This window comes from Ascaphus truei, chromosome 1 (assembly GCF_040206685.1).
Source record: "Ascaphus truei isolate aAscTru1 chromosome 1, aAscTru1.hap1, whole genome shotgun sequence".
Taxonomy (NCBI): domain Eukaryota; kingdom Metazoa; phylum Chordata; class Amphibia; order Anura; family Ascaphidae; genus Ascaphus; species Ascaphus truei.
Genome location: NC_134483.1, coordinates 61748277 through 61756315, shown reverse-complemented (window position 1 = coordinate 61756315; position 8039 = coordinate 61748277).

The following is an 8039-nucleotide window of genomic DNA, read 5'->3' as shown; positions in this document are numbered from 1 at the left end:
GGGAGGGGGTGGCGTGTGCAAACAAGGTGATGGATGATGCAGGGGAAGGGGGGCAACGTTTCGGGGTTAGAACCCCTTCTTCAGGCCCGTTCTCAAAGGCCAAAAAAAATTATGTCCAATGATACTTCCTTTAATCCTGTAAAAATCCCTATGAAATAATGCAAAAAATATAAATAAAGTCAATCCCAAAGGGAAAAGGTGAAAAATCAGTCCAGCACCTTCAAGCAAAAAATAATGGATATGTAGCTCCTGAACAAAGCTCAGTGAGAGTCTAGCTAACCACAAGGTTAAATTCCAAAGTGTCCTGGGTGAATTCCTCAACTCTGCTTAGCTAATGCTTACTCAGTGACAACAAATGGGGTAAACATCAAAGGAGAATGCTCAGAGTAGCACAGATAGAGTTAGAGTATTACTCTACCGACCAGTGTTAGGCTACGTTTATAGTGACGGCGACGCGACGGTCGCTGGTAAATCAAAGAGATTACTTCCAGCGATCACGCCCAATCCGTCGTTCCGTCACTTTGCGCTTACTATAAGCGTACGTGACAGCAGAAATGCATTTGTTTTGCCGTGATGTCGCTGTCGCTGTCACCGTTGCCGGCACTATAGGCACAGCCTAAGTCCTAATTGCAGCTGCAATCTCAGTTTGTGCTTGTTGTTGTCCGTTTGGTGGCGATCCTTCTGCTCACTCTAACCGTGGGGGTTAATGAGTGCTAGGAACATTGTTTTGTGTCTAACATTCATGGTTATGATTCTTTCCTTGTGCGACTGTCCTGCAGCAGTTATAGCTTTGACTCCTCCATTGCCAATATCTACTGTTTTCAACTCCTCTTAACAAAATGACTATGATACACAGATGAACAAGAGAGAATAACTGATGCACACATATGGGAGTATGAAGGACTGAGTTAGCGCTGAAGCATTTGCATGTATAAAATTAGTATTTTCATGGTTCTGTTGGTGGCATATTTATGAAGAGTTTGATGAATGTGGTGCATTGTTTTGCATACAATTTGGAGAAAGTCAACACCTACAATGCCACAATATGGAGAATGTGATTAATTTGTAGGCTGGTGTTTGATGTATGGGATGTATAGTATATGTGAAATGTACAGGAAAGTTCTGAGTGAAGGAGGATGGCTGTAACACCAGACAAAGCCTTACTATTACCTCTATTGTTTACTGTGTCTAATAAGGTAAAACTTTCTGTTTCAGACACCCGTTATTTAATTTTTTTTTAAAACACTTCCAGCCCTTTTTAGAACCAAAACACAAGAGAAGGAGATTCCCCTAATATTCACCCACATGTATACACACACATATTGTAAGTGACTCACACTGAGGTACAACACACACAGTATAGACATAGCTTAACTGACTTTCTGCCAGAGGTTGCCAGAGAAAAGCTACCATGGCTAATATGGTTGGAATAGCTTCCCACTGTTTACATGGGGGCATCAGCTGGGTTGAGGTCACAGTTCAAAGTTCGGGGCAGGAGGGAGGCAGAATGGTCATGGTCACTATTTCGGGGTCAAGGCAAGAGAGAGGCAGAATGAACATGGTCACTGTACCGGGGTCAGGGCTGAAGAGAGGCAGAGGAGTCCAAAGGCAGGCAAAATAGAACACAGGGATTTTGGCAGGAACAAGGTAGGGTTTCCGACAAGAACAAGGTATAGTGAACCATGCACAGGAAAGGTGTGACTGGCAATGACAGTCTTAAATGGAGATGACAGGTGTGAGCATTTTCCACCTTAACCTGAGGCTGACTTCCTGTTTTGGAAGAGGGTAGGAATTGCAAAGAAGTAAAATGGCCACGGTTGTTTTAGTGTGGACAAGTGAGGTCACTTCCTGTTCACAGCCATCTTGGTAGAGGCAAAGGGAAAACAACCTCAAATCTCAGTCATGATGTTAGGGGCAGCAAACTCAGAAGGTATCCATGTTTCAAATCCTCACACTGCTAGGGAAATTAGAAAGAGAATTGACCATACATTTATGGAAATCAAATTGTATTGTATTGTATGTCTTTATATATATAGCGCCATTAATGTACATAGCGCTTCACAGTAGTAATACACATGGTAATCATATAAATAACAAATAATATAAATAACAGGTCATGAGAATAAGTGCTTCAGACATAGAAGTAACATTAAGGAAGATGAGTCCCTGCTCCAAGGAGCTTACAATCTAATTGGTAGGTAGGGAGAACATACAGAGACAGTAGGAGGGAATTCTGGTAAGTGCGTCTGCAGGGAGCCAAGCTTTATGTATCATGTGTCCAGTATTATCCACAGTGGTATTCATATGCCTCTTTAACAAGTGTGTCTTAAGGTGGGTCTTAAAGGTGGATAGAAAGGGTGCTAGTCGGATATTGAGAAGAAGGGCAATCCAGAGGTGCAGGGCAGTCAGTGAGAAAGGTTTAAGGCGGGAGAGGGCTTTAGATACAAAAGGGGTAGAGAGAAGACATCCTTGAGAAGAATGCAAGAGTCAGGAAGGTGCATAGCGAGAAATTTGGGCTGAGATGTAAAGAGGGGCAGAAGAGTGTAAAGCTTTAAAAGTTAGGAGGAGAATTGAGTGTGAGATGTGGGATTTGATCGGAAGCCAGGAGAGGGATTTCAGGAGGGGCGACGCCGAGACAGATTTAGGAAAGAGTAGAGCGATTCTGGCAGCAGCGTTTAGGATAGATTGTAGGGAGACAGGTGAGTGGCAGGAAGGCCGGACAGCAGGAGGTTACAGTAATCAAGACGGGAGAGAAGGAGGGCCTGAGTCAGAGTTTTAGCAGTCGAGCAACAGAGGAAAGGGCATATCTTTGTGATATTGAGGAGGAAAAAGCAACAGGTTTTAGAAACGTTTTGAATGTGAGAGGAGAATGTGAGAGAGGAGTCGAGTGTGACCCCTAAGCAGCGTGCTTGAGCTACTAGACAAGTGATGGTACTTCCAACAGTAATATGGAAGGAGGTAGTAGAGCCAGGTTTGGGAGGATGTATGAGGAGCATACCCTATGATACAGTCCAAATTGGCTTGTAATTTATTAGTGAAATGTAAGTTTTTTTATTCAAAGTCTTTTAACAAAGGAGTAATTTAATCTTTTGATCAAAACTTATTTAGTCTTGGTAACCATGTCAAGGTAAATTCAATTTAAGCAGGTATTTACACTAAAAACATTATATTTTTTATTGTCTTCTGGACTAAACATCTTAACTATTACAACAGAAGGTAGCAGGCTTGGACTGAAGAACAAGGGAACATGTGAAATATATGGACGTGGCTATACGGTTAAATAACTTAAGTACTTACAGTATGATACCTGTAATTCAGTGCAATTTAAACTGGCAAAACCAGAAATAAAATCTCCGTAGCATTATGAAGGAAAATTGTGAATGTGCAAGTTCTGTAGTGCAAAGTAATAAAATATGCACACTTCTCTTGTTTACTTGAGTCACTGACACTCACGGTCACCACCTTCTCCTGTGGCGAGGAAGCTTAACAATACCACATAGTAGAAGTGTGTTTTATACCTATTTGCTAATTGGAGAATTGTCAAGAAGCTCGGAACCTGAAAAGGAGAGGCCAAACATCTCCAAAAAGTGATTTAGCAAAACAGAAATAGATGAGCTCAAATATACCCTTATTACATTTAATATTCAAGGACTCCATTTCCACAGGTTCAGTACCACAAGATTGGTGTAAAGCAGATGTGGTGCCTATATTTAAAAGGGGAGCAGATCACAACCGGGGAATTACAGACCTATAATCCATCCATCAATAGTGGGGAAGTTATTTGAAGGTTTGGAACGAGATATTCAGGAATACCTAATGGAAAACAAAATTATTAGTAATAGTTAGCATGGATTTGTGAAGGATAGGTCATGCCAAACTAACCTTATTAATTTATTTGAGGAGTTAAGTAGGAATTTAGTCCAGGTTAATGCAGTTGCGGTGGTCTACTTAGATTTTGCAAAGGCTTTTGATACGGTACCACACAATAGGTTAGTGTACAAAATAGAGCAAATTGGACTCAGTAAAAATATTTGCATGGAACTTCTTCAGGTTGGGTTAAAGTTGTGAGTGGAGTACCTCAGGGATCGGTACTGGGAGCCTTGCTTTTTAACTTGTTTATTCATGACCTTGAGGTTGGTATAGAGAGCAAAGTTTCAATCTTTGCTGATGACACTAAATTGTGTAAGGTAGTAGAATCAGAGCAGGATGTAATTTCTTTCCAGAAGGACAAGGGTAGATTAGAGACTTGGGCAGGTAATTGGCAGATGAGGTTTAATACAGATAAATGTAGGGTTATTTAGTTGGGAAACAAGAATAAATAGGCAACTTACAAATTAAATGGGGATAAATTGGGGGAATCCTTCATGCAGAAGGATTTAGGAGTGCTTGTAGATAGCAGGCTTAGCAGTAATACCCAAAGTCATGCAGTAGCTACAAAGGCAAACAAGATCTTATCTTGCAATAAAAAGGCAATGGATGGAAGGTAAGTAAACATAATTATGCCCTTTTATAAAGCATTACTAAGGCCACACCTTGAATATGGAGTACAGTTTTTGGCACCACTCCTTAGAAAAGACATTATGGAACTTGAGAGAATGCAGAGAAGAGCCACCAAATTAATAAAGGGGATGGACAATCTAATTTATGAGGAGAGGCTAGCTAAATTAGATTTATTTACATTAGAAAAGAGGCGTCTAAGAGGGGATATGATAACTATATACAAATATATTCGGGGACAATAAAAGGAGCTTTCAAAAGAACTATTCATGCCACGGGCAGTACAAATGACTCTGGGCCATCCTTTAAGGTTGGAGGAATGGAGATTTCACCAGCAACAAAGGAAAGGTTATTTACAGTAAGGGCAGTTAAAATGTGCAATTCATTACCCATGGAGACTGTGATGGCAGATACAATAGATTTGTTCAATAAAAGGTTGGACATCTTTTTAGAAAGGAAAGGAATACAGGGCTATGACCAAATAAGTAAACATGGGAAGGATGTTGATCCAGGGAGTAATCTGATTGCTAAGTCTTGGAGTCATTAAGGAATTTATTTTCCCCCTTATGAGATATCATTGGATGATATTTCACTGGGGTTTTTTTGTTTGTCTTCCTCTGGATCAATATACTGTAAGTATGGATATAGGATAAAGTATCTGTCGTCTAAATATGAATTTGATGGAAGTATGTTTTTTTTCAACCTCATCTACTATGTGACTATGTAACTATGTGTGTGCATTTTTATTTATATAGCGCCTAAAGCTGCGCATTACAAGAGAGACAATACAGTACCGCGAATTATAGTACAATATGTGTGACAAACACGATCAGAAAATAAGAAAAGGAAGTCCTTCCTCAGGGTTTACAATCTAACTATAACAGACCACTGTAGATATGCATTGTTAGAGGGAACTTCTCTTTTGCATATCATTAGCTCCAACATCTATTATACTTAATGCAATGCCCTGTCTGTCTGAAAATGTAATTTAACTTGAAATTGGTGAGCTTTGAAGAAGCATGTTAATACTTAATGATGTGTTCATTCAGATTAATACCTTGGATCTAGGCCTTAGAGCTGTCATATCTTTTAAAGACACAATTTTTGTGATAAAAATGCATGCAAATTATTTTATGTATAAGACTTATGGAACATAAATTCCTAATTATACTTTCACATTTTTTCCTATTCATTGTATTATCTGCTTTTTGCCTGTGCTCTCTTTTTTCTGTTGTAAATGTGAATTCTTAGGCTGATACATATAAGTATTCCTCATTCTTGTCATCAAGTTGGGGGAAATGATTTGTTTTCAGCCACCCTTATAATTACAAACAAACTAAGATACTGGCAGTATTTGAGAAGTGTATCTGCCAGGAAAAATAAAGAAAATAAGATGATTCCCATCCAAGAGCTGCTATATGATATTGTTATTTAGCTTTGGTATCTGATTAGTTTGTAATTGTAGAAATCTGTGCACACAAGCTCCACAGAGTTATTTGCTAAGGTTTCTTCTTCTACCAAAAAAAAACAAAAAAACGGTTACATGTTTACTACAGCAAATTGTTTACAAATGAAATAGTGCTTCATTTTCAGATTGTGATATCATTTTAATTTAAAGAATCTGTACCAGTTTGTCTCAATTTTCCAATTCCCTATACTTCTACGCATTTAGAAACAAATTACTTAATAAATACAATATATTTTAGAGGAATTCTGGAAAGTTTCAAATTTTCAAATCCAAATAAATGTAGTGATTTTTACATATGGCTTGACTACAGTATACATTGTTCTTTTCTTTTTTTTGTCTTGTACAGGTGTGCTTTATTTATTAAATCATATTTATTTATTGCCATTTGGGACTGACCCATTTATATTCTCTTGAAAAAAAAAATATTTTTGTAGTAAATAAAATAAATAATTTACCAATTAAGATAATACTCTTAAAATGTTACATATGTTTATTAAGGATTTCTGAATATTCTTATATTGCTCTGTTTTTAAGTGTGCAATGGAGGTATTTGAATCCCAATCAATTCATCCCTCTCCCTTCTTACTTGTTATACATATTGAAGGTTTTAGATTTTTCCACACAAATCTCTTTTAGCTCTACCCTGCATCAAATTACAGTGACTCCCAGTCCCAGCCATTGTCCTCTCTAACTACTGTGTATCAGTACCGGCTCCCGTGTCTACGATCAATGGAGTGCATGTTGCATAGTGCGTGACGTCATGTGACGTCTACCTTGAGGAACATTTCGCCTGTTCCTTCTTCAAACATTAAGCCCTGATGTAGCTTCTACTACTCCCCTGTGCGACTGCCAAGTCCTATTTCACATTTGTCATTTAATGATTTTTCAATTTGTGGTATTATGCCCAATAGCAGATAATGTAGGAAATTCAGCGCTCGTGCTGCAGGTATATCATTTGTTGGAAACATAAATCCCCTTGCAGCATGTGTGCGGAGCATCTCCCCAGTAAGCTCCTAAAACAAGGTGACCCCCAGAAGGGGGACGCCTTGAAAAGAAAAGAAGAAAAATGCACACAATGCGCACCAGAGATTAAAATATAGTAAATTATTTATTTAATAAAACAAAAAATAACCGAGGGGATCCAACCCCACCTCAGTACATATGCGTCACAGATCCGGGTTCAGTTACAATGAACAAAAACCACATGAATAATCAAATATAACTAATGAAACTAACTCTATAAACAACATATCAAACGGTATATAAAAAAATAAAAAGGAAGACAGTGTTAATAAAATGGGATAAATGAATCCTGGATTGGCTAAAAATATAGCTAAACAGCTGCCCGAGGCTGACAGGAGGAGACGGAGACTTACACTGAAGCCCAGAGCGGGTTTCGCGGCGAACGTATTGGGGTCCGGACCACGCCACTGCAGAGATGTTACCACCGCCCGAGCTCACTGCAAACGCCGTCTCAGCCTGTCAGAATACGCGCAGAGTGACCGGTCGTGACCTCTATGCGTTTCGCACTACGTGCTTCGTCAGGAGGTCACGTACAAGGTCACGTACGCGTATTTACATAAACAACAGCCAATCAGATGCCAGGCTGTGAATTAGAACATAATGGGTGCCAGACGTATGTGTCCTCTTGAGGGGTATCTATAACCCTATAATACTAAGTGCTGCAGTTCTTGCCAAAATCAGCTAAAATAAAGCAAAATAAAATAAAAATTTGCTTTATTTTAGCTGATTTTGGCAAGATCTGCTGCACTTAGTATTATAGGGTTATAGATACCCCTCGGGAGGACATTGTGTGCATTTTTCTTCTTGACTTCTATTTCCGCGATGTGATCATAGACGGAGTGGATTTGGGTGACGGGTGTTCGCTCCTAGAAAGGTATTAGTTGCAGTTTCCTTCCTAAAGTTTGTAGTTTGTATTAAAAGTATGTTTGTTAGGTAGCACTCCACAAAGAACTAAATATAGATAAATTGGTGCACGGAGGCAGGGGGGACCTCTGACCCCCCAATGGTTTGTATTGTTCCAACAGTACCAAGCTGGATTTTTTAGACCCAG